General features: G+C 53.7%; 1 protein-coding gene across 1 annotated transcript in view; it reads right to left on the bottom strand.

Moving 5' to 3' along the window:
- The window catches only part of MYT1L (myelin transcription factor 1 like), a 738481-nt gene that overhangs the window by 475086 nt on the left and 235770 nt on the right, over positions 1-27625 (bottom strand). The window contains exon 2 of the mRNA XM_019646295.1: positions 19080-19267. The gene's annotated coding sequence lies outside the window, so the exon portion shown is untranslated. The remainder of the gene's footprint in view (positions 1-19079; positions 19268-27625) is intronic.

The following is a 27625-nucleotide window of genomic DNA, read 5'->3' as shown; positions in this document are numbered from 1 at the left end:
CACACACACACACACACACACACACACACACACACACACCATTTAACATACAGACTCATGATAACAGGTGTTTAGTACATGTTTGTGGAATGGAAGATAGATTTTTACCCCCAAAGACGCAAGTTGTCACCTGAAATTTTATTTATACCAGGAGTTGAAGAGGAGAGAGCCGCTGAGTGTGATCCATGAACTAAGCGTGTGAAAGGCAGCAAAGACAAGGAGAACGGGAGGGGTGAGGGAGAGGTTTGCAGAGGCTGCAAACATGAAGAAAACACACCATGTGGAATCTTGATTTATAGCAAAATGCAATTTTAAAAGATAAATGCACAGGCTGAAATCGGGAAGTAGAGCTGCCATTTCAGGTTACATAAGGGAGAAATAAACACTTTCATTCCCCATCAGATCCGTCTGTGCCTACCTTACTTTCCCTCCCCAGCTATCTCAGTCTCTGTCTGTCTGTGTCTCTCTCTTTCTCACACACACACCCCACACTCCACACACACACACACACACACACACACACACACACACACACACACAGACACAAACAGACACACAGAGACACAAACAGACGCGCACACACACAGAGGCACACACACGTGCCCACACACACTCCCGCCCCCGCCCCCGCCCAGCGCCCTTGGCTCTGGGGTCCGCATCCCCCCTCCGGGCTCTGCCTGGGCCTCGGCCTCGCGGTGGAGGCAGGGAGGAGATTTATGGCGGCTGCAGGCTCTGCCTACCTCCCCACACAGGCTCATCCCACACTAAGCTTCTTTATATGGGGTTGTTAGCTCTGCTCCGCTGACTTGGGAGGCTACGTATTTTTAATCTTTATTATTTTTAATGCTATACTTCATCCCTGGGCTTCTAGCTCCCACCACATTCTGACCTCAGAATACCAACAGCAGTAAAGCCACTTCCATTTGTCACCCCCACGCTGATCGCCTGGGGTTCTTAAATTAAAAAGCGTGGGAGGGAACAGAGCCTGGAGCTCTCTGTCTCTGCCCGGAATAGTCTAAATGCAGGGGACACTGGCTCACGCTGGCCCCTGACCAAGCGCTGAGCATGGGGACTGCGTTCCTGCTTTAACAAAACGGAAAGCGGCTGTACCTGAGCGGGGCCTGCGCTGAGGGGCGAGGCCAGATGTGCTGAAGAGGCTTCTCTTCTACACACGGAGCCAGGTCCAGGACGGGCACATGCCAGGAGGGGCAGAGGGGACTCACCAGCGGCCCCAATCTCAGGGCCCTTCTGAGCTACGTGCCACGCGCTGTGCAGCCCCAAGGCTGTGTGCCGGCAGCCCGAGAAGGCCTCCCAGGTGACAGATGCCACCTCCGCGTCCAGGGCTCGCAGCAGGCCCCTGGGACCTTGGTGGCCATGCCTCTGCTCCCACCCGAGCCCCGTTTCCCCTCACTTTGAACTCCTCTGGCTGGAAGGGTGAGGCGGCACGAGGAAACGGGGTTAGCAAGCTCTGCGCTTGTGGGGGGTGCTGCTCTGTCAGCCGGGGGCACTGTAACACTGCCGTGTCCTTGCAGACGCTCCGTGTGGCCCCGCAGCACAGTCACACACTGGCCCGCTGAGTGTCAGCACACAGCACACCAGGGCACAGCTGCTGAGGCTCCTCTAACTCAGGCGTACCCTCCACTGCATGCCAGGGCCAACCCAGACCCACATCTCACACCCCAGCGTGGGTTTTCTCTTCTTTAATAGCATCGAGATGAAGGAGTACTGACCGTGTCACACTCTGCAAACAGCAGTGTGTGTGCTGCACCGGATTCTGCAGTCTCCGGACCGGAGAAGCACTGCCCACCGGGGACGCGGGGTGGGGCCTGATCTGAGGCAGCAGGAGGCAGCACCTGTGCAACGACTTCCTGAATCTGGGCAGGCACCTTCCTCAGCCAAAACCTTCCCTGCAGCTCCATTCATGGACACCATTTTGCATTCACACATTAGAATTAAGGCTTTAAAGTTCAGAAACCACTGGGAAATCAAGCTTCCTGGGAGCAGGTTTCCACCAGGCAAGGAGAACGTGTCTGCGAAGGGCCTGCAGAGACACAGTGCGGCCCCACACGCCATCAGACTGAGGGGAGGAGTGCGTGCTTGTATCATAACCCAAAATGAAACATGGGCTGCTAAATACTGTTCTGGACAGTGTGCTTTTGCCTTCCAGCTCTGGCTGATAATGAAATACGGCTCTTCTACTTAGTGACTTTTGCATATCAACCTCATTCCTCCATGACAGTGTCTATCAGATGTGTCCTGATTACATATTTTTGGGTGCCGGCTTGATGTACTCGACCTCACCATGAGGCCATGTCTACTGAGTGGTCACTGAACCCTTTCTGACAGCAAAACACTGCTGGTCAGTTGTACACCGCTATTTTTTAAACCACTGCAACAGCCTTTCAGATGGCTTCACAGGAGAATTCTATCAAACACTTAAAGAAAAATTAATATCAATCCTTCTCAAGCTCCTCCAGAAAATAGACGATGGGAGAAGGCTCCCAAACTCGTTCTATGAGCCCAGCATCACCCTGATACCAAAATCAGACAAGAAACTACAAGAAAAAAAATTAAGGCCAGTTTCCTCGATGAACATAGATGCAAAAATCCTCAACAAAATACTAGCAAATCGAATTCCACAAGATGATAAGAGGATCACCCACCATGACGCGGTGGGATTTATTCCAGGGACACAAGGGTGGTCCAACACCCACAAATCGGTCAGCGTGACACAGCACAGAACAAAACGAGGGTGAATGTCAGGTCACACCACATCGTTGGCGTCTGAAAACCTGAATTCCGCTTTCCTGTTCAACACGCCCATGGGAGAGCTTGTTAGCACTACTTTTTGTTTTTAATTTTTCTGGGCCGGCAATACAAACAGGTGAAAAAGAATGAAGTGACAATGTTTTAACAACTAGAACACTCTCCTAATTTTTAATCCATAGATGAGCCTTTTGTGAGTTTCTTGCAGGTAAAACCTGGGGGTACGGGAAGCCCCGTGTCCCCCATGACCTGCTGTCTGCTGAGGCCCCCACAGTTGCCTCGGGAAGGTCACCTGTGGCCTCTTGCTGCTAAGCCGAAAGGCCTTGCTTTGGGGCCTTGTTCCCCTTGACACCTCCTCTGCACCCCATTTTACCACGTCCCCACCTGGAAAAACACTGGCTTTGTTTCCAGGGGGTCATACGATCCCACTTTTCCTCTGAAATTTGCAGTGGTTGCTTGGGGTCTTCAGTGGTAGGCCTCCCTTTTGTCTCCTGTTTGCCAGTGTGGGCGATGCCCAAGGGGCCCCTCTGGGCTCTCCGCGTCCCTCCACGTGCTCATCCTCTCGGCTGCTCCTTCTCCATCCCTCTGCAGAATGAGAGGAGATGGGCCCTGCAGCTTCGAGTGACCTTCATCTGACCTCACCCTTCCTCTCCAGCATCTTCTCCCCACCCCATCCTACCACCTGACACAGAGCATGTCCTGTGCTAAACAGAGCCCTGCACTCTGAGCTTCCCGCTCGACTTCCCTGCTCCCCAACCTACACCTGCGCTGGACACGTGCACTTGAAAAATAAGTCATCATTGCATTTAATTATGTCAATATTGGATTCATCAAAAATACCATTTACAGTACACAAGATGTTTTCAGATATATTTCCTAGTTTGATTTTTATGAAAACACTCTGAGAAGGAGACACGTGGTGTTGTTTCTGTTTCAGAAGAACATCAGAGCCCAGGGAAGGGAAGGCGCTTGACCAAGGACACAGGTGTAATTACTGATTAGCTTGGCGCCTCCCCCGTGCTCTCTACACTCACACAGAAGAGTTCTATCACAGGTTCCCTCTGGCCAACAGAGCCCGCTCCCAGCTCAGTCTAAACAAGGGCATCTGGGATTGCGAGCACAGAGATCAAAGATGATGGATTGCTGCTTCACCAGCACGTGAAAGGCGATTTCCTGCCCCATCAACTGAAACACTCATCCCCGAGCCAGGTGTCTGCGGGTGCAGCACCCACGACTGACAGAGTTGCCTGTCTCCTGACTACTTGGTGAGGTCATTGTCGTCGTCTCCCTTTTATAGAAGCAGCAATTCTGCTTAACGTGAGCCCCTGAGCCGCCCCACCACTGCTTTTCGAGCTGCCCTGCAAAGGGTGGCCAGGCCCCTACATGCACAAGTCTAGGCTGCATTTGGTTCGCCCGCCATGAGACCAGATAAGAGGCCAGGGTCGCTTTCTTCAAGCCCTTTGCCTTCCCACCGGCCCTGCACGCTGCCGTTTCCCTGTGTCGTCATTTCACTTCCTAATGTTTCCTCTTTTCTCTTTTCTTGACAGGACTCAGGAGATGCAGCGGAAAGCACATGGGGTATCGTGGGCTCTGCCGCTGTCTGGGGGTCCCGGGCACATCCCCCGGCTTGTGGGACCTCTATTTCCTGAAGTCTGTTGTGAAATCAGGAATAATGGATGCATTTCACATAATACAGAGTCCAAATAAGTGGTGGTCATTGTTGTCACTATTACGGTCATTTGTCACCTGGGAGGGGGAGGTGACAGAACGTTGGGCTCCCAGTCACCTGCGATGCAGGCCGGCCTACTTCCTCACGAATGCTTATCTGGAACTTCAGGAACAATATCATCAACGAGATGTTTTAAGTGGCTGCTTCCCAGGGTGTGTCTGAGGAATGACAGATGCCAGCACTGAGCGCCAGCACTTCTAAGAGGTGCCCCCGCAGTGACACAGCCCTGGGAGGCGCTGTTGGCCTGATGCCCACCTTATAGGAGGTGGAGGCTCAGAACGTCTATCACCTGCCCAGGGTCAGCTAAGCAGCTCACGCAAGTTACCTGGCCAATGTGTCAGTGAAGGGTCTGACGTGGCAAGTCACAGAGGATGACTTTGGCTAAAAATGAATGAATGAATGAATGAATGAATGAATGGATGGATGAATGAATGAAGACCTATAGAAAGTCATCAAGTAAATGCATGGATACGTGAAGATGTGCTGGGGGGTTCTGGGCTGACTCACGGAACTGAAAGGCAGGACTTCCAGTCCCAGGGGTGTCTAAGGCAGGGCATTCTCATGAGAAGGTTTCTGGCCTCCTGCCATGTCCTGGCTTTAGTTCCCATGAGGGAACCCTCACGGAGCCGGTCATCTGTGTCCAGAGGGCGGGTGCAAGCAGGCAGCCTCCTCCTGTGTGACCCCGGGATGGGAGCCAGGGCCCCCGAGTTTCAAAGGCTGTCTCTCACAGTCCTATGGTGAGAATGCACATTTAATTTGCTCGGCTTGAATGGCTCCTCTCCGCTAGCTTTGCTCTTTTTTATCTGGTGGGCGAGGTAGGTGACAGAGGTGAGGCAGCCTTCCTGGATGACAGCGTGGTTGACGAGTTCAGGCTCAGAAACCAAGGCCCGTGTACTCTGTGTCCTGTCTACCAGCCCAGTGTCACCCGGCTCACGCTTGTGGAGGGGTCTGTTCTTTTCCACTGAGTATCTTGACAAGTGTGTTTCCCCTCCACGCTGTCGCTGAAGATGGACCCTGAGAAATGGTATGACGTGAGCCAGACTCTGGCCAGGATGCTAATGACACCAGCTGTACGGCTTCTTGAAATGGTTTCCAGGAGAAGACATGTCACCCACTGTGTGGCTTTCAGAGCGCATCACACTGGCTCCTGTCCCAGCCCCCCATGGCCACCATGATTGGCATTGAGCCCATCCACCCCGGATGTCCAGGTGGAGGTGACAAGCAGGCCACTTCAGTCCCTGCCGCAGAACAGCGCCTGTCTCCAAAGACACCTGGCCACAGAGTCCTCCTGTCCCTCAGGGCTGGGTGGCTGCACATGTGGAGTCCCTGTGAGCCCGGAGTACAGAGCATGTGCTTGTATGACTGTGTGATGTGTGTCTGTGTGTGTGTGCACATGCACACTGGTGCCATATAGGAGAATCTTGGGGTAAACGGAGCATCCAAGGTCACTCTGCAAGGATGCGTCCTTCAAGTCTCACTTAGCCAGGCCCGTTTTGCAGCCTCCTCCAGCCTGGCACAGACACAGATAGCCACATGGCGGCCACAGCTGGTGGAGAACCAAGCTGCCGGCCGACCGGTGGGAGCTGGCTGCCCACTGCCTGTCTCAGGAACACTTGGCTGTGTCTTCTGGCTGTCGACCCAGCCAGGGAGGGACCTGAGCGTTGTGGGAGCTGACTAGCCACCTAATTCATTTTGCATGTGCTCTTTCTGGCTGGCACAGCCACCAACTGGTCCCAGGTTTGACCTGGTTACAAGTAGAGGTCAGATTCCCAAGGTCACATACACACATGAGCAGTGTTTGTTGCTTGGAGTATTTTGACTGTCTGTTCAGTTTTAAAACCAGTTATATTTGTTGAAATCTGTGTTCATTGGCTTTCAGCATTACTAGCTAGCTAGATCTTCCACATTGAATCTTTATTTTATCTTCTTTCTTTTTAATTTAGTTTGTCATATAGTAATGTCAATACTTGGTAAAAGTTACAGTAATTGATTCAGTGATACTCAGAAAACTTTAACTTTTCTTGTGCTTAGGTTATTATTTTTTTTAATTAAGTGACTGGAAACAAGGGGCTAATTTACTGCAAATTGTTTTATGAATAAGAAAACAACACAAGCTTCTGAAAAATGATAAAAGGGCCTTTGGTATCAGGTAATGGATAGTAACCCACGTTCCACTGACTCGAGCAGGAAGAAATATGTTGGCTTTCGTAACTGGAAAGATGGGGGCCCTGCCGCAGGCAGGGCGGATGCAGCAGCTGTAACGGAGTCCTTAGCTTCCTCTCCATTCTACAGTCTCTGACGGCCTTTGTGGTTTGGGCTTATTGTCTGTCTGCTACAACCACAGTCGATAGACATGGCAGAAAATGCAGTTAAACCAAGGCCAAAAGCCCTATGTCTTCTGATCACAAAGGAAGAGAGCCCCCCTCACCCTACAGGTGGGAAAGGGCTGGGGAATGTCTGGGCCCTCTGGGGTGATGGGAGCACCGACTCCAGGGTTCTCCAGGGATGGGGCCCCGCCCACATCCCACCTGGACCCCTTCGGCCGAGGAGAAAACCAGAGACTCAGAGCTTCACCAGGATTGCAAGTCCTGGGGCCTGGCCTTCCCCCTGTGGAAGCCACCCCAGCAAACAGAAGAGCGTCGTCACACAGCCCAGACGGCAGTGTGCAGGCCAGTAAGGGCACGCGCGCTCACCGAACTAAAACCGAGGCGCAAACACAACCCCGATGGTTGGATATGCTTCAGCCCAGCGTGTTCGGGAAGGTCGTGTTGGGCGTGGTGTGGAAGGACAGGTGTTGGGCTAACATACACACCTGAGCACAATCTTTGGATCCCAAATTCCTACCAGTTCTCTAAATGAATACACACTGTAACCCAGAAATCCCACTTGTTAGAATTTTACTCACATCACACCGTTTCTCCCAGTGCCCATTCTACAGGTGGACATTCCCACAGCATGAGCAAATCGTGCATTCGGATGCTTATTTGTATATTATCAGGAATTTTTAAACATTGGGAAAAATCTAAACATCCATTAATGGATGGCACCTTAAGTTACTTGTAGTGAAACGGGAAACTCACGAAAGCCTTTCATCACCGATATGGAAATATTCACCAGATATGTTATAGGCAGACATGTTGCTTAATAGTAGGTAAGAAGTGATCCAATTGTGTTTTCTATGAGAGAGAGAGAGAGAGAGAGAGAGAGAGAGAGAGAGAGAGAGAGAGAGAGAGAGATGGAGAATGTTGAGAAGGGCTGACTGAGCGAGACAGCAAGATGGCCCTGACACATTTAATCCCCGAGTGTCGAGCTCTGGGTGCTGTCTGCTCTCCCCTCCCATGCATCACCACTCGAATGCCTGTGAGAATGCACACATATTCACACCCCTGTCATCTCTGGAGGATGAACCCCAGCAGGTGTTTTGCTGGTCCAAGGTCTGGACCATTTGCGAGGTGTTGGATGCACTTGGTCTAATTGTCCCCAGAGGATGTGGGCCTTTAACACTCATACATGTGAGCACCGTGTCCCTTCCGTCCTCAGAATGGTAACTACTACACCTAAAATACCTTCAATTACACGATGCCATCTGCTAATGGGCCTGAGCCGCACGTCTGTGCTGCTGCTTAGGACAGCACGACTCCCCTGTTTCTAGAAAAATGTTCACTGCTTTCCTAAGGAATAATCGCCATAGAATGAGCCCCATACACTAAAGGGCACGTTTGATCCACTTCACCTTCTACCCTCCCGGGGAGGTCCCTCCCGCCACCAGGACAGTGAGCGGGTCCCTCAGCCCTGTTCCCTTCGGCCCTTGTCTCCCTCCTGCCCCTCCCACCCTCTGCACCCCCATCGACCACTCAGCTGTCCTCTTGATTTCGGTGGACTTGCATTTTTTAGGTTTATATCAGTGCAAGCTTTTTACCTGGCTTCTTTCGGTCTGCAGTTATTTAGAGATGTAACCACGTCACGAGTCAGCAGCTCACCCCTTTCACAGCTGACTGGTTCCCCCACGCGTGGTAAGCCATATTTCTGCGTCCGCTCATTGACAGGTTTGGACTACTTCCAGGTGTGGGACAGTCCAGGTAAAGTGGCCGTGAGCACACAGGAGTGCATCTCAGCAGGCATGGTGTTTCCTTATCTCCGGGAGACACCGAGGGACACAATTCCTGGACACACGTGTGCTAAGGGTGTGCTCGGCACTCGGAGGAGCTGAAGGGCTGTCCCCAGCGGGGCTGCACCGCTTCGCGCTGCCACCGCAGTGGCAGTCCTAGCTCACAACCCCGTGCCAGCACTTCCGTGGTCAGTTTCCTTAATGGTGCACGTCCGATCAGGATATAGGAGTATCACTGCAGCTTGTCACGGGAAGTCCATTTATGATTGACGGTCACAGTTCTGTGGGTGTGGATTGTCTGTGGACACAGTGTGCACAGGTTTTAGTGAAGTCCTCCAAACCCCTGCCATGTCCCCGTTCTCACAGAGCATGGCAGTCGTGTCGGGAAGCGCTATGAAGTCTGTGGGGCACGTGCTTGCTTTGTCATTTTGTTTTCCATAGCGCTTTAAATGTACCTCCCATGGTTCCATGGGTAGAGCTCAGGTTCATTAACACTGATGAGACAAAATGCTACGACATTTGTAATTATACCTTATTAAAATGTGCAAACTTTGTATTTAAACTTCATCAAAGCAGAAGCTGTTCCATGTGCAAAGCTGGTATCCCGTAATATTGGATTTCTTATTTCAGGGGTGTTCTGGGGGTTGAATGCATGTTTGTGGGGAGTGCTACATTGTCCAGACTGGGGGTATCTGGGAAATTACAATTTACTTCTGCTACACCTATTACTAGACATATGCATAGTCATACACACGTGTGTACACGCCGCACACACATCCAATTTGACAGGGAACAGGCACCTCTGCTGAGGAGAGAGACGGCTTCCCCGGGAAGGTGGGTAGGTGCTGACAGAGCCCACGGGTCTCCGAAGGTCATGTCCCAGCCCACAGCCACACGCAGGAGGCTGCAGACCAGTGTGTCTGATGGCAGAGCCCGAGCCCCATGCAGACTGGCGTGGGGCATCAGTGTGCACACCCGGAGAAGCTCCTCATGCAGGCATGTCCCCTGCATCGTCACCTGGAGGGCATGTCCCGCCAACATGCTCAGCAAGCAGCCCAGTGGTGGAGGCCTGGGGAGCACGGGGGGCCCGGCTCTAGTCTCTCTCTTGCCTGTCACCGTGTCTCGATGACCCTTACATCTTTCCTTTCCTCCAAAACAAATCTTTCCCTCGAGAACGTGCTCCTGGGAATCACAAAGTGTAAGGAGATTCATGATCTGGGCGCCAAAAGGCCCGTTGTGTAAAAACAAGCCCTTTCCCAGGGGTGACAAACAATCCAGCGTCCATGGGTCACAGTGCTGGGGGGCTGTTGTTACTCCCCAAATGCTCGCGTGGAGGGCTGCACAGCCGAGACCCCAGGCCCAGGGCCTGCCCAGGGTCTGATGGGCGGTGAGGCTCTGACACACAAACTTCGAGTGGCGGTTCAGAAATGGGTGCATGTGAACTCGCCGTTCGCCTCGGTCATCTGCCTACGCCCCTCTCCTAACGTATCTCCCTCACACTCGGTGTGCTCAGCCCTGCGGCCCAGGCACGCCCTGCCGTCACTGTCGGGGACCCGGTCAGGCTGGTTCCGGGCATCTCGGCCCTGGAAGCCCATCCCCAGCCTGAGAGCAGTGAGGAACACGGAGACCTTGATTCGGACAGAGTTGGGCTCATGGCAGGTGCTCAGTGGAGGGAGGAATGGGGGGAAATCGCTGCCACATCTGGAAAACCCTCCCTCTGATGTATCGGAATAGGCGGTCCACCTAAGCCAAGTCTTTAATATAGTCATAAAACGACCTAAATAGTGTTTATAGTAATTTGATTAGCTGCTGAGCAGACATGTCCACATCGGCAAAATCACTCAAACACAGACCGTCACTCAGACAAGGTCATGGCCTTGGCGTGGACGCCTCTGCGAGACGCCGCTTGGAAGGAATCAGCCTGCTTTGTCCTGAGAGCGCAGACGCAGACACGTGGGGAGAGGACACGCAGACACGTGCCACCCTGTCATCAGAGGGCATATCCCAGGTCGCCGTCTGAGCATTCAAGCCTTCGTGGATTTCCAAAAACAGTTGCCGGCAACTCTGAAAATTAACAGGTCATTGTAGCCATCTGGGACATGTGCCATTTCCCAAGTACTGACTCTGTCCAGGTGACAGCCTTTCTCCACATTTCCCTCTGCTGACCGTGTGAAGGACATGGACACGTTGCAGAACACGCAGCACCACTGATGAGGACCACGAATGCCACGGTGCCCTGGGGGGTGGCCCCCCGGCAGCTGATGGGCCGATGTCCGTCCGTGACTGGAATGAAGTACTGCTTACGTCTGTGTTCTGCTTGACAGCTGATGGCACTTCTGTCACCAGAGTCGCCTTTGAAATGTCATCATCCTGTGAAGCACGCAGGACAGAGCGTCACCAGCCGTTGGCTGCAGGCGAGCTCAGGGCTGGTTTATGGGCTTTCCCCAGAGTGCTTGCCTGGGCTTCTCTGGATTCAAGACAGCTGTGCTGGAGTTTTAGCGGGTGTTACTTTTTTTTACCCAAATCTTCATTTTTGCACACCTACCTTTTACCTTTGACACCATTCTGCCCTCAGAGCCCCCTTCCCTGCTGAACAAGTGTTGTCCTACCATATAACTATCTTCACATATTTTAAAAGCAATTAGTTTTGCAGAAACAGACTCAGAGATACAGAGAACATTTTGATGGTTGCCAGATGGGAGGAGGTTGGGGGCAGGGTGAAAAAGGTGACGGGGTTAACAAGTACAAATTGGTAGTCACACAGTAGTCATGGGGATGTAAAGTACAGCATAGGGAATATAGTCAATAATATGGTAATAACTGTTTATAGTGCCAGGTGGGTACTAGACTAGTCAGCGGATCACTTTGTAAGTTATATAAATGGCTAACCACTATGCCATCCATCTGAAACTAATATAATATTGTATGTCAACTGTCATTGAAAGATACATTTAAAATTTTTTTTTAAAAAAGATACTAAAAAGATTAAAACTACAATAAATAAAAGCAGTTAGTTTTGCCCCCCACCACCCCCAGAGGAAAGCCTTTTTTCTCAGGTGCCCCATTACCCCACATGCCGTGGGCCCCGGCGGCCTCCCCAAGCTGTCCCTGGTAGAGCACCAGTGTGTGGCCATGTCCAGAGTGTGGGGACCAGAGCAGGACTGGTGACGGGGTGGCCGGGCCACGCAGAGAGCAGACGCTCATCGAAAGAGCCCAGAATGTCCGCAGCCCTTTAAGCAGGTGATTTTGGCGGGATAGGTAGGGAGGCTGGAGGGCCGTGTGTGGAGGCCTCGCCTTCCTTAGAATGAAGGCTCTGAGATCAAGTGACCACAAGCCCTCTGGTCAGCAGGGAACTCACCCCAAGACAGGTGACCGCACCCCACTTGTTCCACCAGACGCCGTTCCGCCGGGTCATCTCAGTTCCCAGCTCAGGAGCTGCCCCCACCCCAAAGGTCCAGATTTTCCTTCTCATCCCCTGCAACCTGCCTTCCTCAGCCCTCCCCCGGCGGCAGCCCTCGGACGGCCACCGCCATGAGCACACCTGCCCTTTCTCAAGGCAGTGTTCATTGCAGGAGTCTGTTTCTGTGGTTTGGGTTTGGGTTTTTTAGTGCCACTGATGAGGCTTCTGAGTGTTGTGTGAGCCCGTTTTCCCAGAGGTTTCACTGCACAGGTCTGCACCCCGTGCTGTTTTCCGGAATGTGCAGGTGCACCATACAGAACCCCCTAAACAGATCGTCCGGCCGCTCCCTGCCTCCCGCGAAATCCTCCACAGAGACAGCGGGAAAGAGGCCGACGGTGAGCAGGGCGCGGTGTCTGCAAAACCTCACCGAGAGCCGAGCGTTTCCTCGGGGCCCAGGTGCCCCTGGGAGAGAGTGACAGGCGCAGTGATTTATGCTCCTTTTCTTTCCTGAGGAAGTTCACGGTGAGAATAATTTAGGCAACATCGCGAGCAGGCTGGGAGGACAGTGGGGGTGCCACCAGCCCGTTTCTGGTGGGAGCAGACCAGCTGTGCCCTCCCAGCCCTCCTGGAAACGTCCAGCAAGGGGACCTAAGGACCAGGTATTGGCACGGGGACTGCATTTCAGAAGAGGACAGGGAGCGTGTGTTGAATCTATGATGCCTGAGACCCAGCAGCTGACAGAACGTCACAGGCACAGCCCCATCCTGAGCAGCTCTCTGTCCTGGGCACAGGTAGGGTTTGCAGCCGTCACCTCCACCAAAGTGCCCAGTCTTCACTGAGTTGCCAACGTGGAGAGTGCCCGGGGCCACTCCCCAGAGGGCTGAGTGCAGGAGAGTGCCGGAGCCGGCACGGTCGTGGTGCAGGCAAAATGCCCCCAGGGAAGCTGTCAGAGCTGGTCTCTGAGCTGGAGCTGCTGGGGCTAGCGGACCACAGCTGGTTGTCCTGCCTGACCTGCACTCAGGCCCCTCAGGTCTTCCTCCACCCTACCCAGGCCCACTGATTCATATTCTCCCCCCGCCCGACACACCCCTTCCAGCTCTGGACAGATTTCTAAGACCCTTCACAATATACTCAAGGAAAGCGTTGCTCCATCCACCTGCTGGATCTCCCAGTGCATGTCTGATAGTGGCCTGGCGGGGACCTCCCAGCGCCCACTGGCGGAGTGGTGAGGCTGCACGGGAGGTGGAGTAGGAGACCCCACCCCCGGGTGCGGAGGGCAGGGGCACGTGACAGGAACTGTGCTGGGCACTTAAACTAGTGTCACCGCATCAGTCGTTAGAGGAGTCTGTTTGTAGTCACAGGGCAGATCTGAGCCCACGACGTTAAATCATGAATGTGCTTAAGATAGTGACGACTGAGTGGGGGGCCAGCAGTCAGCCCCAAAGTCCCCTCATTTCCTGGGCTCTCCGCCTTGGATGGAGGGGGCAGGATGACAGCAGAGGTGGCCTGTGGGCGTACAAAGTTCCCTCGGGGAGGTGGCGGGCCTTGGCGCACGGTTCACAGATTCCCCGACCTGGCAGAGGCGAGCACTGGAGGAAATGCGGCTTGGGGGCCTAGAGCCCCCGAATCCTGGGGTTCCCATGGGGTACAGCTCAAACACCCTCAATCTGAGCTGCTCCTCAGACCATGCAGACAACCACAGTCAGAAACACTCTTTCTTGGGTGACAGTGGCTCTCTCGGATGCCTGATTTCATGTTTTAGACTTAGCTCCCACTGTGGACAGCAAGCGTGATCAGAAAAATGCATTTCAGCTGCCAGGAAAGCAACCCCAAGTCGCTTCCTGTCCCCAGGTAGCCCTCCTGCCTGCCATTGTCATGTCATAAGTAGGTGCCTGTGCATGGAGTGCATGCCTCGTGCAGACATCCTGCATCTGTCACCATTGTTCACACAACTAATCCAGCCAGAGGGATTCTGTGCGTGTGTCCAGGAGAGCCTCATGCTGACACATCACGCACATCCAGGCGGGTGTGGGAAGAAGGGGTACATTTTACAAGACCACGTGGGGATGGAAGGCAGGCTGATGCCACCATGGGGAGGTGGCAGGGCTTCGGATACAGGCGGGGGATAAATGGACACGATCACAGAGGGTGAGCCCAGGGAGAAGCTGGGAGAAGTGCTCAGAAAACAGCGTGGCCTTCAGGTCACTTAACAGTCATCAGCTCCATAGAAAAGGAGAGGGCAGCCAGCAGCTGAGAACAATTAGCAATCCTTTCAAACTGTCACCCATCATCACCTCTCTCGTGTGTTGGGAAGGTTCGCTTTGGGTAGGAGTAGAATTAGGTAACCTCTGAGTTCTCTCAACTTCTGGGGTCTACAGAGCTCATAATTCAGGGTCCAGAGATAGCAGCCCTATAAGTCACGCATCTGAGAAGCCATCCTTCATTCCAACTGTCATTCGGGGATATGGTGACTATTTCGATTGTGTTTGACATAAAAGTCAGCATTCTCGGGACTACACAAAGTACACGTTTCTGTCCGTAGAGAAGGACCCCAGGGGCAGGGACACAGCCTCCTGCCACATTGGTCTGCCATGGCCTCTGCTTCAGGTCCCAGGGGGTGGCCAGGAGTCCACCTACGCCCATTCCATGCACATTCCAGAGGGCAGGAAGCAGGAGGGAGGGGAAAAGTTTTGTCCTTCTCTTTGAGAGCACGCCCATGTGCCATTGCAGCTCTGCTGCTGCGTCAGCACCATCGCGGTCCCCAGGATGTAGCTCGCTGCAATGCACAAGTTTAACAGAAGGGGGTCTTTTAGCTGATGGACAATGTGTCAGCTGAAATGTTGAGGTTTTTTCTACTAAGGAAAAAGCGGGAAATTGATACAGGGAAGCAACCAACATCTTCTGCTTCAAAGGATGCTCTACATGACATGAAAGACAAGCAAATACAGCATCAAATATATCCATCCATCCACCCATCCATCATCCACCATTCTTCCACCCATCATCCACCATCCTTCCACCCATCCATCCATCCATCCATCCACCCATCCATCCATCCATCCATCCATCCATCCATCCATCCCTCCTTCCATCCATCCACCCATCCATCATCCACCATCCTTCCATCCATCCATCCATCCATCCATCCATCCATCCATCCCTTCTTCCATCCATCCACCCATCCATCATCCATCATCCTTCCATCCATCCATCCATTCATCCATCCATCCATCCATCATCCATCCATCTATCCATCCATCCCTCCTTCCATCCATCCACCCATCCATCATCCACCATCCATCCATCCGTCCTTCCATCCAGGACAACTGCAGACCCCTCTGAGCAGGTTCCTGCCCCTCCATTCCCTGTTTACCTGGACACTGCAGCCAGGGTCCTCACTACTCAGATCCCCTTGTGAGGCCCCAGTGTACCCGGAAAGCCCCTGCTCCGGCCAGCTTCACATATTGGCCCTAACCCTGTGCGGTCCCACCTCCATCACACTGCAGGCCATGTCCCCTTCCCATGCGAACCTCCCTCCACAGGCTCCCAGACCATGCAGACGAGAGGGACCGCCTCCTCCCTGTCCTCACAGCCCTGGGCCCTCAAGTCTCTGGGCCAGAGATGGGGCTGGGCTGTTTGTGTGCCTTTTCTCTCAAACACGGGGCTCCTGCTTGCAACTCAGCTGGTAACTGAAAGTTCAATACCTGTCTTCATTGATCACCGAGGGCCCTTTGATTAGTAGGACACCACACTTTGACTTGGGGGCCATATTTCAATGTCAATTCTTTTATCCCCCTGACTTTGCTCTTTTCCAGATTGAAAACTCACTGAATTCTCCCAGCACAACATGCTTATCCAGAGTGGGGGCTCCCATCCCCCAGGACCCATAGATTTCAGAGGCACAGCTACTAAGGGGGACGGGATCTCATGATCCCACACAAGCCCAGACTCAGGAGTTCGGCACACACTGCCCGTCTCTGCCATCTTGGGTCGTCAGCAACCGCCCCATGCCCTGCCCCACGTCCTACGCTGTCATCTATGCAGTGGGCGTGATAACAGCCCCTCTCTAGGATGAAATGGTGAATACGCATTAGTGGTTCAGAACTGTACCAGCCACCAAGGAAGTGCCTGCTAAGTGTCACTGACGGCTGATGCTGCTGGGAGGGCCCCACGGAGGAGGCTGACGTCTCCATGGATGGGGCCCAGGCTTGTGCGTGCGGTGGTCACCCCAAGGCGCCCTGGGCCTGCCTGACCCGGGAGGTGGTGAAGCCAGCAGAGAAGGCGGCCAGAAGCTAGTGTGAGGGGGTTCCCTTCTCCCCGGCCAGGTCTGGGAGTGGCCGCTGACCACGCACTGGTGGCACCCTCTAAGGCATTGTTCCTCGTCCTGCCGCAGGGCCACATGGTGACACAGGACTGGAGCTGAGTGAACGGAAGTTAACGCCAGTCTCCTCTGTGATCCCACGGAGTCCGGAAACAGCCATGCTCCTCAGCAATTGCTACCTTGACATAATCGGGGTGTTGTTGGTTGAATCATGTCCCCCAAAATGATGTATCAAGTCCTTACCCTGGTACCTGTGGGTGTGACTTTATTCAGAAGCAGAGTCTCTGTGGACGTCACCACATTAAGCTGAAGTCACACTGGATGCGGGTGGGCTCTATCAATGTGTCTTTATAAGATGAGGGAAATTTGGACAGACACACACAGAAAAAAAGGAAGCTGTGTGAAGACACCGAGATGCCATGTGATGACAGAGGCAGGGGGCGGAGTGACAGGGCCACAAACCAAGGCAGGCCGGGAAGGCCAGGGGCTGCCAGCAGCTGAAGACGCGTCCTTCACTGGAGCCTTCGGAGGCAGCGCGGCCCTGGGATGCCTCAATGTCGGGCTCCAAACCCAGAATAAATGTAGCCTGAGCCCGGGGTGTGGGAATCCTCACAGCAGCCCCGGGAGGTTTGTGGGGAGCAGGCACCGTGATGCTCAGCGTCCAGGGTGAGTCCCACCCCATTTGCTGCGCGGCTGCATTCTCACCACCCCCCCNTCACAGCAGCCCCGGGAGGTTTGTGGGGAGCAGGCACCGTGATGCTCAGCGTCCAGGGTGAGTCCCACCCCATTTGCTGCGCGGCTGCATTCTCAACACCCCCCCCGCCCCGCCCCCACACACACACCAGCCTCACTTATTTGTTATTCATTAATCCCATGTTAATGTAAATAGTTATATCTTACAAATGTATTCAGATCAGCTCCCAACCAAAGCGAAATAAACCAGTTGACAAATTAGTGCAAACATCCCCACACTGATGCCCAAGACACCCAGGAATGGTGCCCACAGTATCGCAAGCCACTAATAACAAAAAGACAAAAGTGATGGAGATTGGAACCAGCCATCTTTTATTTTAGGGTGTACCAGGACAAAAGGGGGCTGGGGACACAAGGGACAGTAAGAACTGGCGGTGATTTGCTTGCATACAACACATTTTGCCTTTTCCCAAAGCTAGAAAGGACAGAGCGGTAATGGGGAAATACGCAAGTGCTGGGCGGGCCAGGCCCGGAAAACGGGCTGAAGCGTGGCCAGCAGAGAGTCACGAATGTCATTAGCACCAGTGGGAGCAGGGAAAGTGAATGAGCTGGAGATTTTGAAGATGAGCACAGCAGCAGACAGCACTGTACCATGGTCACAGAGGTCGCCGTCCACACAGCTTGTTGAAGTGCTCGTCTCGTGCACTGCGTCCCACGCGTTTCGGAGGCTAAAGTATCAGCATTTGCAGGAAGGCAGCACAGCAGGGAGTCCACACCGCAGGCCTGAAATCAGTGTCCACACGCCACAGCGCAGCAGCCGTCATGCGGCCAGCAATCACCGTCCGAACGTGCACGTTCCAGGCTGGTGGAACCTTCACTTTTGCCTCCGTAGCTGTAATTTTCTCTCCCCTGAAACGTGCCAATCCATCGTGGTTCTGCGCTATCTCACCGAGATCACGAGCAAGCCATTCGTGTTCTTCTCTCCCACAAGATTCAAAACCTAATTTCTCAGATCCAAAGGCACTATTTTTTTTAAGGCCCAAGGCAAGAAGTCAGAGACACCAGTGTGTGCCATCAGCGTCACATCAGCGTGGGCCAGTCGAGGCCAGGCACACACAGCTTTCCCTCTCTTGGGGTATACTGATGGATAACTTGGCTTAACAATTAGCAAATAGCCATTTTTTAAACCACCAGCCCCCAAACTGCAGTGTGTACATGCACACATACTAATTAGTCATTAGTTTTTAAAAATAAATTTGTATTTCAAGTTCAATGTTCCAAGCACTAAAATATCTCCCTTTATAGATCTAAGAAAACCTCAGGACTTGTGGGGTTTCTCCACATGATTATAGAAATGTAAACAACACACACACACGTACATATATGCACACGTGTATGTGTATGCATGTGCACACATACATATGCATGCACACACACGCCATTCTGATCCGGGTCAGCCTGCTGCTGGGCGTCCTGCGTCACGTCCCCCTCTTGGCCACCACAGCCCTGACTCTGTCACTCGCACCACCGTCCCCCGCCTTCATTCTCAGCCCCTTCATCCTGAGAGCCAGAAGGATCTTTCTGAAATTAAAATCTGCACACCCCTTACATAAAGGTATAACTGAAAATGTCATAGATTTAAACATGAAACTATAAAACTTTCAGAAGAAAACACAAGAGAAAATCCTTATGACCAAAGATGAGTTCCTGCACATGACACCCAGAGCACGAGCCACAGGAGAAAAATTGGATTGAACTTTAAAGTGAAAATTAAAAATATTTTCTGTGCCAATGACCCTGCTTAGCACAGAAAAAGACAAGCTATGGACTTGAAGAAAATATTTGCAATTCACAAATTCAACACACAACTTGTATCCAGACTAGATAAAGAACTCTCAAGACTGAGCAGAAAGAAACAACCAATAAGACATATTAGTGGAACAATGCAATGGGCAAAACACTTGAACAGACACTTCTCCAAAGAGAATCCCTATGAAAAGACGGCCAACATCCCGGCTATTAGGCCAACGCAAATGAAAACACGATGAAAATCACCACATACCTGTCGGAACGGTGACGTAAAGGCTCCGGATAAGGACGGGCACTGGCGAGGATGCTGAACGTCCATTCCTCCTGCACAGCCAGCGGGAAGGCAGATGGTGCAGCCGCAGCAGGAAACCGCCGGGGTTTCTTGTAACTCTAAGCACACACTCACCACATGATCCAGAAAGCCCCTCCTGAGCGCATCACCTACAAAAAGAAAAGCTAAACGTTAACACAGAGATCGGGAATGGACGTTCCTGGTAGCTGTGGTCATAATCGCCGAAACCTGGAGAGAGAAACAGCTGTCCTGCAACAGGCGAATGGACACTCGGGCATTGGAGGCTGCTCCCAGCGGAGGGACAGACTTGGCACCAGGACACCTTGGATGGGTCTGGAGGGCATTTGGCTGGTGAAGACGCCAATCTCTGAGGGTCACATACGGTCTTCTTCCGCTTGTCTATTGTTGTCAAAGTGACAAAACCTCCCTGACAGAGAGTGGTCTGTGGTCGTCGTGGGTGCGAGTGGTGAGGCTGCGAGGATCAGGGCGGTCCGTATGACTGCCGCATGGACACACGCATGTGACAAAGTGCCAGAGAACTATGACAAGTGTGCAAAGACGCTGGGGAAGCCCGGGCAAGCTGCTGGTCCGAGCACTGCACCAACGTCATTTTCCGGGTTTGCCCATTGTCCTCCAGACTTGGGAGATGCCCTCATGGTGGGAGCTCAGCCAGGGGGCCCCAGAGGCGCTATCTGCCACCTCCTACGTGGCCCTGACATTATTCCAGGTAAAATGTTTTTATAAATTCTTATTAGATGAACACTCTGATGACAATGCTTTAAGAACACCATGCTGTCCTCAGTCTAAAGAGCAAGGTCCCTGGCACAGCATGGGGGGTCCTGCAGCCCTGCAGCCTCTCAGGTCTCCACAGGGTCCCCTTCTGCCTCGCCGCCTCTGTGGACCTTTCCAGACTCTTCTCCGAGCCCGGCGCCCTTCCTCTGCACCTTTGCAATCCCCGGGCCTGTGTGCATGGGGCGCCGCCGTGTGTGACAGGGTTGATGTGCCCTGGGGATCTCGGTGTGACTGTTCACACGCAGAGAAAGGGATGAGGCTTCTACCTGTGCGCGCGCCTGGCACAGAGTGGACTGTCAGCAAACGTGCAGTGAACATGTATGTGTAGATGGTGCACCATGAGTGTGTGTGGAATGAACCAACCAGCCAGAAAAATGCCGACAGACACAGGCCAAGAGAAGGAAGCGCTGCTTCGAGGCTGATTCCTCGAGGGGACGGCAGAGGTTCCTCTCAGGACGCTCAGGGGAGCCGGCTTCCTTCTTGCTCTTCTCCCCTTAGCCTTTCCAGGAACCCATGTTTTGAGCTCTGCTCCCTGCCGAGCCCCACTCACAGCACGGAAATGCAAACATGAAGGGGACACGGACCCTGCTGAAGAATCACTCCATCCAGTAAGCGGATATTGAAGGGGGTGATTGCCACACAGAGTCCTAAACTCGTTATCTGTGACAAACGAGCATCAGCAGAGCTGCGGAGGGGCCAGGAGGGACAGCCGGCCACACTGCGTGCCAGCCTGGGGCCATCGCCAGGGGAGCCCCATGTCGGCGACGCTGTTCCAAAAGAGCTCTGAGGGTCTGAGCCAGTCCCACCCCCTCGCATTCTTTCAAAACTTTAAAATATCTCACTTGCTTATTTGAGAATCACTGAAAGCATAACTATCTAGCGCAGTTGATTAAAATTCTATTTTACTATTAAAAATATGTATAAAACACTAATGTAGTTATAATATTAGATGTTATTGTAACAAGGTAACTTGGGAAATCTTTTACCTTTCAAAGTCCATTATCAACCCAAATAAGTAAAGAATTTAAAAGTGAGAAGAGATCAACCAGCAGTAGGAACATTTGCAGCGGGCAGGGTCCAGCTGTGCCAAGCGTGCCCGGGGACATGCGACGTGCCAGGCTCCTGCACTTACCCGCCATGTGCTCCGAGCCCCACGGCGGCCCTCCGGCCCCCAGGCCCCGCGGCTCTGTGCACTCACCTGCGAGCCTCAGCCAAAGCAGGTGACTGGCCCCCACTGTCATACGCCTGGAAGGGGCTGTGGCCGGGACTCGGGGTTTCACAAAGCTCCCGCCAGCCCATGTGCAGAGTGAATGGGGGTGACTGAATTAGGCACCACTGGCTTCTTACTGTGCCCACAGCCTCCATGAGAAAACCCACTACCAATTAAGAAGTCCTCACCCCTGAAACACGGTAAGTCACAGAGATGAGATCCAGACCAGGATTTCTGCGTTGAACACGCGCCCTGAGCCATGCGCTCTGTGCCTTCTCCAGGGGCAGAGGCCCCAGTTCTCAGAGGGAGGCCAGGAAGCGGAGAGAGGGGCCGGACCCACCATCCTCGAGTCCAAGCTGATGCTCTGCTCCCTTGAGCTGCGCGGCCAAAGCTGAACTGGCTTCCTGTTTGCACGCATGGGACCTTTGCCATTTAAGCCTGGACTATTCAGTTTGATCAAACTATGAGCATTTTGCTTTCACTTCAATTTCCTGGTGCATGTTTTGGGATCCTTTACACCTAAAGTCATTTTGCCAGAAAGAGGGAAGGAAGAAAGGAAAGACAAGTTGCCAAAGTCTGAAGAAACGTCAGGTTTGGGAAGCCCCCCAGGCAGCCGAAGAGATGGGTTCAGACAATGCAATGGCAGCTCAGCTCAGGTCACCAGCCGCTGTGGAATGTCCCAAAGCCATGGCCACAAGCTGTGCAGGAAGGAGAAAGCCGCTGGCATTAGGTGTCTCCACACGGGCCACCTCACTGAGGGAAGGTCGCTTTGGAGACAGTGGAAGGGACAAGGGCAGGGCTTCCTGGAGGACGTGGACACTGCGTGGTCTCAGGCCACCGAGCTCAGGGGCCCACATCGCATCGTGTCTACAGGGAGGGCTCTGCAGCTGACCTGTGACCCTCCTCCAGCTCTCACTGTGCTGCGAGCCTTGTCCCCCTCCTGGTGACACCACAGGAGGAGGCCTTTAAGGAGAACAAACTCCCCATGGAGGACAAGGACAGAGGCGTGGGCGGCACAATTACAGTCACTCAGCTCGACAGAGTAAACACCACCTCCTGCCACGCGCGGTGGAGCTTAAACGCACGGGCGCAACTCAGATCCCACAAAGCGAACACACCATCTTCTCTGCTGACCCAGCGGGCCGAGGGGGTCGGGTCGCTGAGTGGGACACTGTCTGAACGCTCTAGAAACTAGCATCCACTGGAGAAAGACCCACTCAGAAAGACCCACACTGAACTGCGAGCAATAGGTGCGTGAGAAGTCCAAGCATGGCCGGAGCGAGAAAGCTGGCGCTCTGGTCTGGGCGTGCCATGACCTCAGGCAGGTGGCACGTGGCAGGTGGCAGGCACTCCCTGGCTGTGTGTCAGCTGTGCCATCAGCCACCTGCAGGAGGACCCTCTTCGTTACCTGGTGTCTTTATACGTTATGCTACGGTTTCATCTGGATAAAATCAGGTGCTTTGGACGTCACATCAGGTGGCCGGCCAGTCGGCCTCTGGGATTACGGTGCACACACATGTGTGCACATACGTGCACTCCTGCATTCATGTGTGTGGCTACAGCTAACTATCCATGGGAGTGACCTCACTTCCACTTGGTGTCTGACAGCGCGCCAGAAGCTGGCGCGGGCTTCCTGCGATTGGTTTCTGCCCAGGATCAGCTGTGCATAAGGAGGAATGTGACCCAGTTTCCTTCTTTCGGTTTCAAGTATCGGTTGCAGTTTATTTAATAGCCACAGATGAATAACCACAATCAACGTTTATCTTGCTACCACCATGTAGACATTTACTTGTAAGCAATCTGCCACTCTCAGACCTCAGTCAGGAAGTGTGTTCTCACAGACACAGATCTAGTTTCAAGGTGATAATGGAGGCTCGGAAAAGGGAGGTGTCTCCTGCAGGGAGAGGCGGAGATCTTGTCCTGGGACTTCCGGTCAGTCATCTATCATTTCCGCAGTGGAGGAAGCGGATCAGAGAGGACAGTCTCCCCTGCCTGGCCTCCCCCGCCCCCCCCTTCTCCTTCCCCCGGACCCTCAGGCAGTGAGACTGGCGGTACAGACTTGTGTCCAGAAGCACCACAGAGCAAAGCAATGGACTTCTTTGCATCTTAAGCGTGTCCTCGTCTTCTGTTTGGCCATTGTGTGTGGGAGGCCCGCACAGACCCCAGTATGCTGGGCGTGAGCGTGCCGACGCAGGCTGCACGCGTTTCTCTTTGCATCTCCTAGTATTTCACAGCATTGGCCATGGATGCTAAGCTTTGCATAGTTTTTCTCTAAATATTTGGTGGTCTGCTGAACTAAGTCCTTCAACACACTCGGTGAGGCCTAAACAAATAAAACACAGCCCTTAGCGCCATGGCCCTTCGCACTTTTCAAAGCACTTACACACGTAGCCTCAGCTCTGGGCTCCTTCCTGGAGGCACCTTGAGAACCGGGAACAATGCCCGCTCGGAGCGTGGCCGTGCGCGCCGCTCGCTCAGCGGCTCCAGTGACCTGCTTCCAGGACTGCTGTCCTCATCTCAGGGGTACACGCTCCTGCCTCTTGCTGACTGCTTAAATCCTAATAACCTGACTTTACATGGTGTCTTTCCAGAAGGTGAGAAGAGGAATTCAGAATGCAGACTTTCAGCTCGACCTTTTCTCTTAGCCCATGAGAGCTAAGAGCTCCTGCTTATCTGGGATCATGGATGACAGCGGCTTAGGGGAGCCTGTGGTAATGCAGTGAGGGTGACAGGAGAGCACAGCTGAGGAAGGGACGGCACAGCGGCTGGTGCTAAGCAAGCAGCCTGCACGATGTTCTGCTGCTGTGTGTGTGCACATGTGCACGCGTGTGTGAATGCACTCACACCAGAAAGCAAGCTCCAGTTTCATACGACCCGAAGTCAAACCCTGACCGTTCAATTCCCAGCCGTGTGACACGGAGCAAACAGCCCGCTGTGCTCCAGCTGTTCGGGGGTGAGCTAAGGTGACAACCAGGACAGCAGCTGTCACAGGTAACGCCAGCGTAAGGTCAACAGTGCACTTTATATTCCTACATTTCTTCATTAAAAAAAGTCAGCCCGTGGAGGACGCCTTTGTCACCTGGACGTCATCTCTGTGCCAGAGCTTTAATTTTCAAAGGCACCAGAAAGCAATTTTGTACCAAAGCTTCCGGGACATTGCCGTGGGTTCCGCCATCACCACCAGTTCAGACAGGAGCACTCTTGGTCACACCCCCAGGAGGCCGTGGCCCCACCTACTGGGTCCAGGTCAGGGAGAGGCTTTTGAGCCACAGAGACACTCCGTGTTGTCCTTTAAGGAATGGGGGCTCTGGGCTCCACGGCTGTCCCTGGAAGAATGAGGGACCACCCTTCTTGGAAACTGCCGCACCCTAGCTCCCACAGTTGAGGCCTGCCAGCCCGTCAGCCTGCGCAAGGTCCTGGGAGGGGTCGATCTCTTTGACAGTCAAGATCTCCGTCAGGACGAGGCTCTGACTGGCTGTGACCTCATGCCTGCCAGGAAGGGGCTGAGAACAAGGTCCCTGCACATCAGCAGCCCCAGGACCCCCAAGGGGGGCCTGGCCAAGAGGTGAGTGACCCATGCAAGGTGACCCGGAATTTGTGTTGTCATTTTGTGGATAAAATGTCGGCTGCGGTTTTCCCTGCTGGTCCCAAGGTAGCGCTCCCATCTTTCGGTCCTGCTGTGCCCGTGGCTCTGGTCCCCACACCCCCGCGTCTCCCTGGCTTGTGCCCGGGCCCCGAGGTCTGTCCATGGTGGTAAAACGTGCTTCCGCAGCGTTTCCTCTTTCCGTACGAATGGGAATGGGCAGAGCTGAGTTGGCCTCAGCAAGTTTCATCTGGACCTCCTAACTTTTCCACAAATAAATTTCCATCCCTAATAGAGATGTGTGCATTTCATTGCTTTAATAATTCAGCTCTGGGATGATTTATGGTAGCATGTTAATTATGAATACATACATTACCATTTTTATAGCCTGCTTGGATATGGGTCAGCAAAGAATCAGCCGTTACCCTATTGTTTCCATTTATCACTTATGCTCAGTGCCGCATATTTGTAAAACAGAAGCTCAGTTCCAAACAGCAAGGATTAACCCAACCGTTTCTCAAAGTCCCTTTGACTTCATCAAATGCGCAGGATGTCAAGCTTCCATTTAAAACCGTGTCTGGCTAACAACCCTTGACAGGGCCTTGCCCGATTTCCCTCCAAAATGCAGTGAAATCACAGGAAAAAGTGAAGAGCCACACAGATGCTGCCAATGAAGCCTTACAGCCTCCGATTTCCATAGACCGAGAAGGATGTTTAATCATTGCAAGGATCCTGGACGCTCCGTGCGAGAGAGAGAGAGAGAGAGAGAGAGAGAGAGAGAGAGAGAGAGAGAGAGAGAGCAGCTCAGACACAGCAACGCCATCTTACCTCCCGTCCCGTCTCCAGCCCCCGCTTGCTCCCACCTCCACTCCATCCCCAGGCCCTTCTGTCCCCAACTCCTCCAGCTCCTTCGAAGTGACGCTCAGTGGCCCTCTTCCAGGCAGTCGTCCTGGATCTCCCACCAGTGGCAGGGACCCCGCCTCCCTCTGAGCTCCGGGTCCGTCCGCCCTTGTCCCCTCAGCGCCTCCCGCGGTCCCTTCCGCGCACTCAGATGTGAGGTCCCACCCCGAGGCGCTGCGCTGGGGACAGAGCCCTTTGACACAGCAGACCTGCTGTACATCCAGGCCACAGACGTCCCCCAGGGTGCGCTTCAGCCTCAGTTGACCATCCGCATAATGGGGATAACGGCAGCCGACGCGCGACTTCCAGGGGATGAGCAGTAAATACGGGAAGAGCCAGCACAATGTCTGGAAGCTGTAGGTACTGGTGAGAGGTTTGTTGAAAGAAGTTGTGTCGAACAGAAAACCAAACCCCGGGCGTGTGGCCCCCTCCTGCCCTCCGGGGCCTTTGGGTCTCTTGGCGTTGGTTTGGGTGGCGGATGAAGCCACCTGGGAACGCCAGAGATGGAAAGAGGGGCTGATGGCCTTGTAGACTGGGGACTTGCAGGAGATGGGGTGACACTGGGGCTGATGAGAAGAGCATTCGGGGGTCTGGAGGGAGGTAATGGGCTCAGGGATGCTGCTTTCCTGCCATCTATCTCTCTCTCTCTCCCCTTCCACCTTCCCCCCTCTCTCCCCAACTTCCCCCCCCACTTCTCCAGCTTCCTTGCATGTGACATCACGCTGTGACTTTGTCCTCAGCCAGGGCAGCTGCTCCAACGTGATGCAAGTTATTCAGGAAGAAAGACAATCTGAAGGAGGCCTGTCCTGGGCTTGGCAGAGGAGCCCTGGAGAAGAGTGGGGGCCACGCGCGGTGCAGGGGACAGTGGCAGGCTGGGCCGCAGAGGCAGGGGCCGCGAGTCCCAGCCGAGCCACATGCTGCACTGAGCCGGGCGACCCAGGTGACCAGCCGCCGCCCCCCAACTCTGCCAGTCCCTCTCCTCTCTGCTCTTCTGGCTCAAGCCTCCACCGGTTTACCTGGGAGTTGTGAGGAAAAATTCAAGGCTCCAGTCTAATGGTTAGCACCCCATATGACACGCGGTTTTCTGTTTGAACCTTGTCCTCTTTCCCAGGCGTTTCCCCTCGGGGTGCGTGAGGAGGAGCACCTCCCGAGGGTCTGAACATGTGGCCTTCTCGGTGGAGGCCGCAGGCTTTGTTCAGAGGGGCAGGACATGCAGAGGCTGCGGTTTACGTTCCCAGTGAAAGCAAAGAGCTCCCGTCTCTCTACTTCTGACATGTGTGTGAGAGTGAGAGTGTGCGTGCGTGTGCGTGTGTGTGAGTGTGTGTGCGTGTGTCTGCATGGGGGAGTGTGTGTGGGGGGAGTGTGTGCGTGTGTGTGGTGTGTATGAATGTGTGAGTGCGTGTGTGCGTGTGCATGTGTGTGTGCGTGTATGTGAGTGTGTGTGAGTGTGCGTGCGTGTGTCTGCATGGGGGAGTGTGTGTGGGGGGAGTGCATGCGTTTGTGTCTGAGTGTGGGGGAGTGTGTGTGTGTGTGTGTGTGTGGTGTGTATGACTGTGTGAGTGCGTGTGTGTGTGTGAATATGCATCTATGTGTACTGAACAAGCATAACTTACGTCATAACTGACTGAATTTCCTTCCATGGCCTGTCTTTGCCCCTTTGAGAGTTCGTCAGTGAGAATGATCCTCGCTTCTCCTAATGGAAAACTAGAGGCCGCGGCTCTTTGTTCCCTTTCAGGAGACAGACCACGAGCGGGTCACTGATGTCGCTGTCTAAGCTGGGGCGTGGGGACGCTGAGGGCACGTTTGCCTCGACACCACACCCCTGTGCTGCTCCCACGGCTGGGGCTGCAGGGCAAGGGCCCATCAACTGCCCTAGTCCTCTGTCTGCGTATCCCCCTCCTCTACACCCAGCACCAGCCGCCTGGCAACCCGGCGAGGTTGGCACAGAGAGAAGCAGGACTGATAAAGAAGAACGCCATCATGACGGCGCGTGTGCGATCAGGGACCGCCAACTCTGTTTGG

This window comes from Hipposideros armiger, unplaced genomic scaffold (assembly GCF_001890085.2).
Source record: "Hipposideros armiger isolate ML-2016 unplaced genomic scaffold, ASM189008v1 scaffold_100, whole genome shotgun sequence".
NCBI classification, from domain to species: Eukaryota; Metazoa; Chordata; class Mammalia; order Chiroptera; family Hipposideridae; genus Hipposideros; species Hipposideros armiger.
The sequence above is the reverse complement of the archived record's forward strand: the minus strand, read 5'-3'. Positions and strand labels throughout refer to the sequence as shown.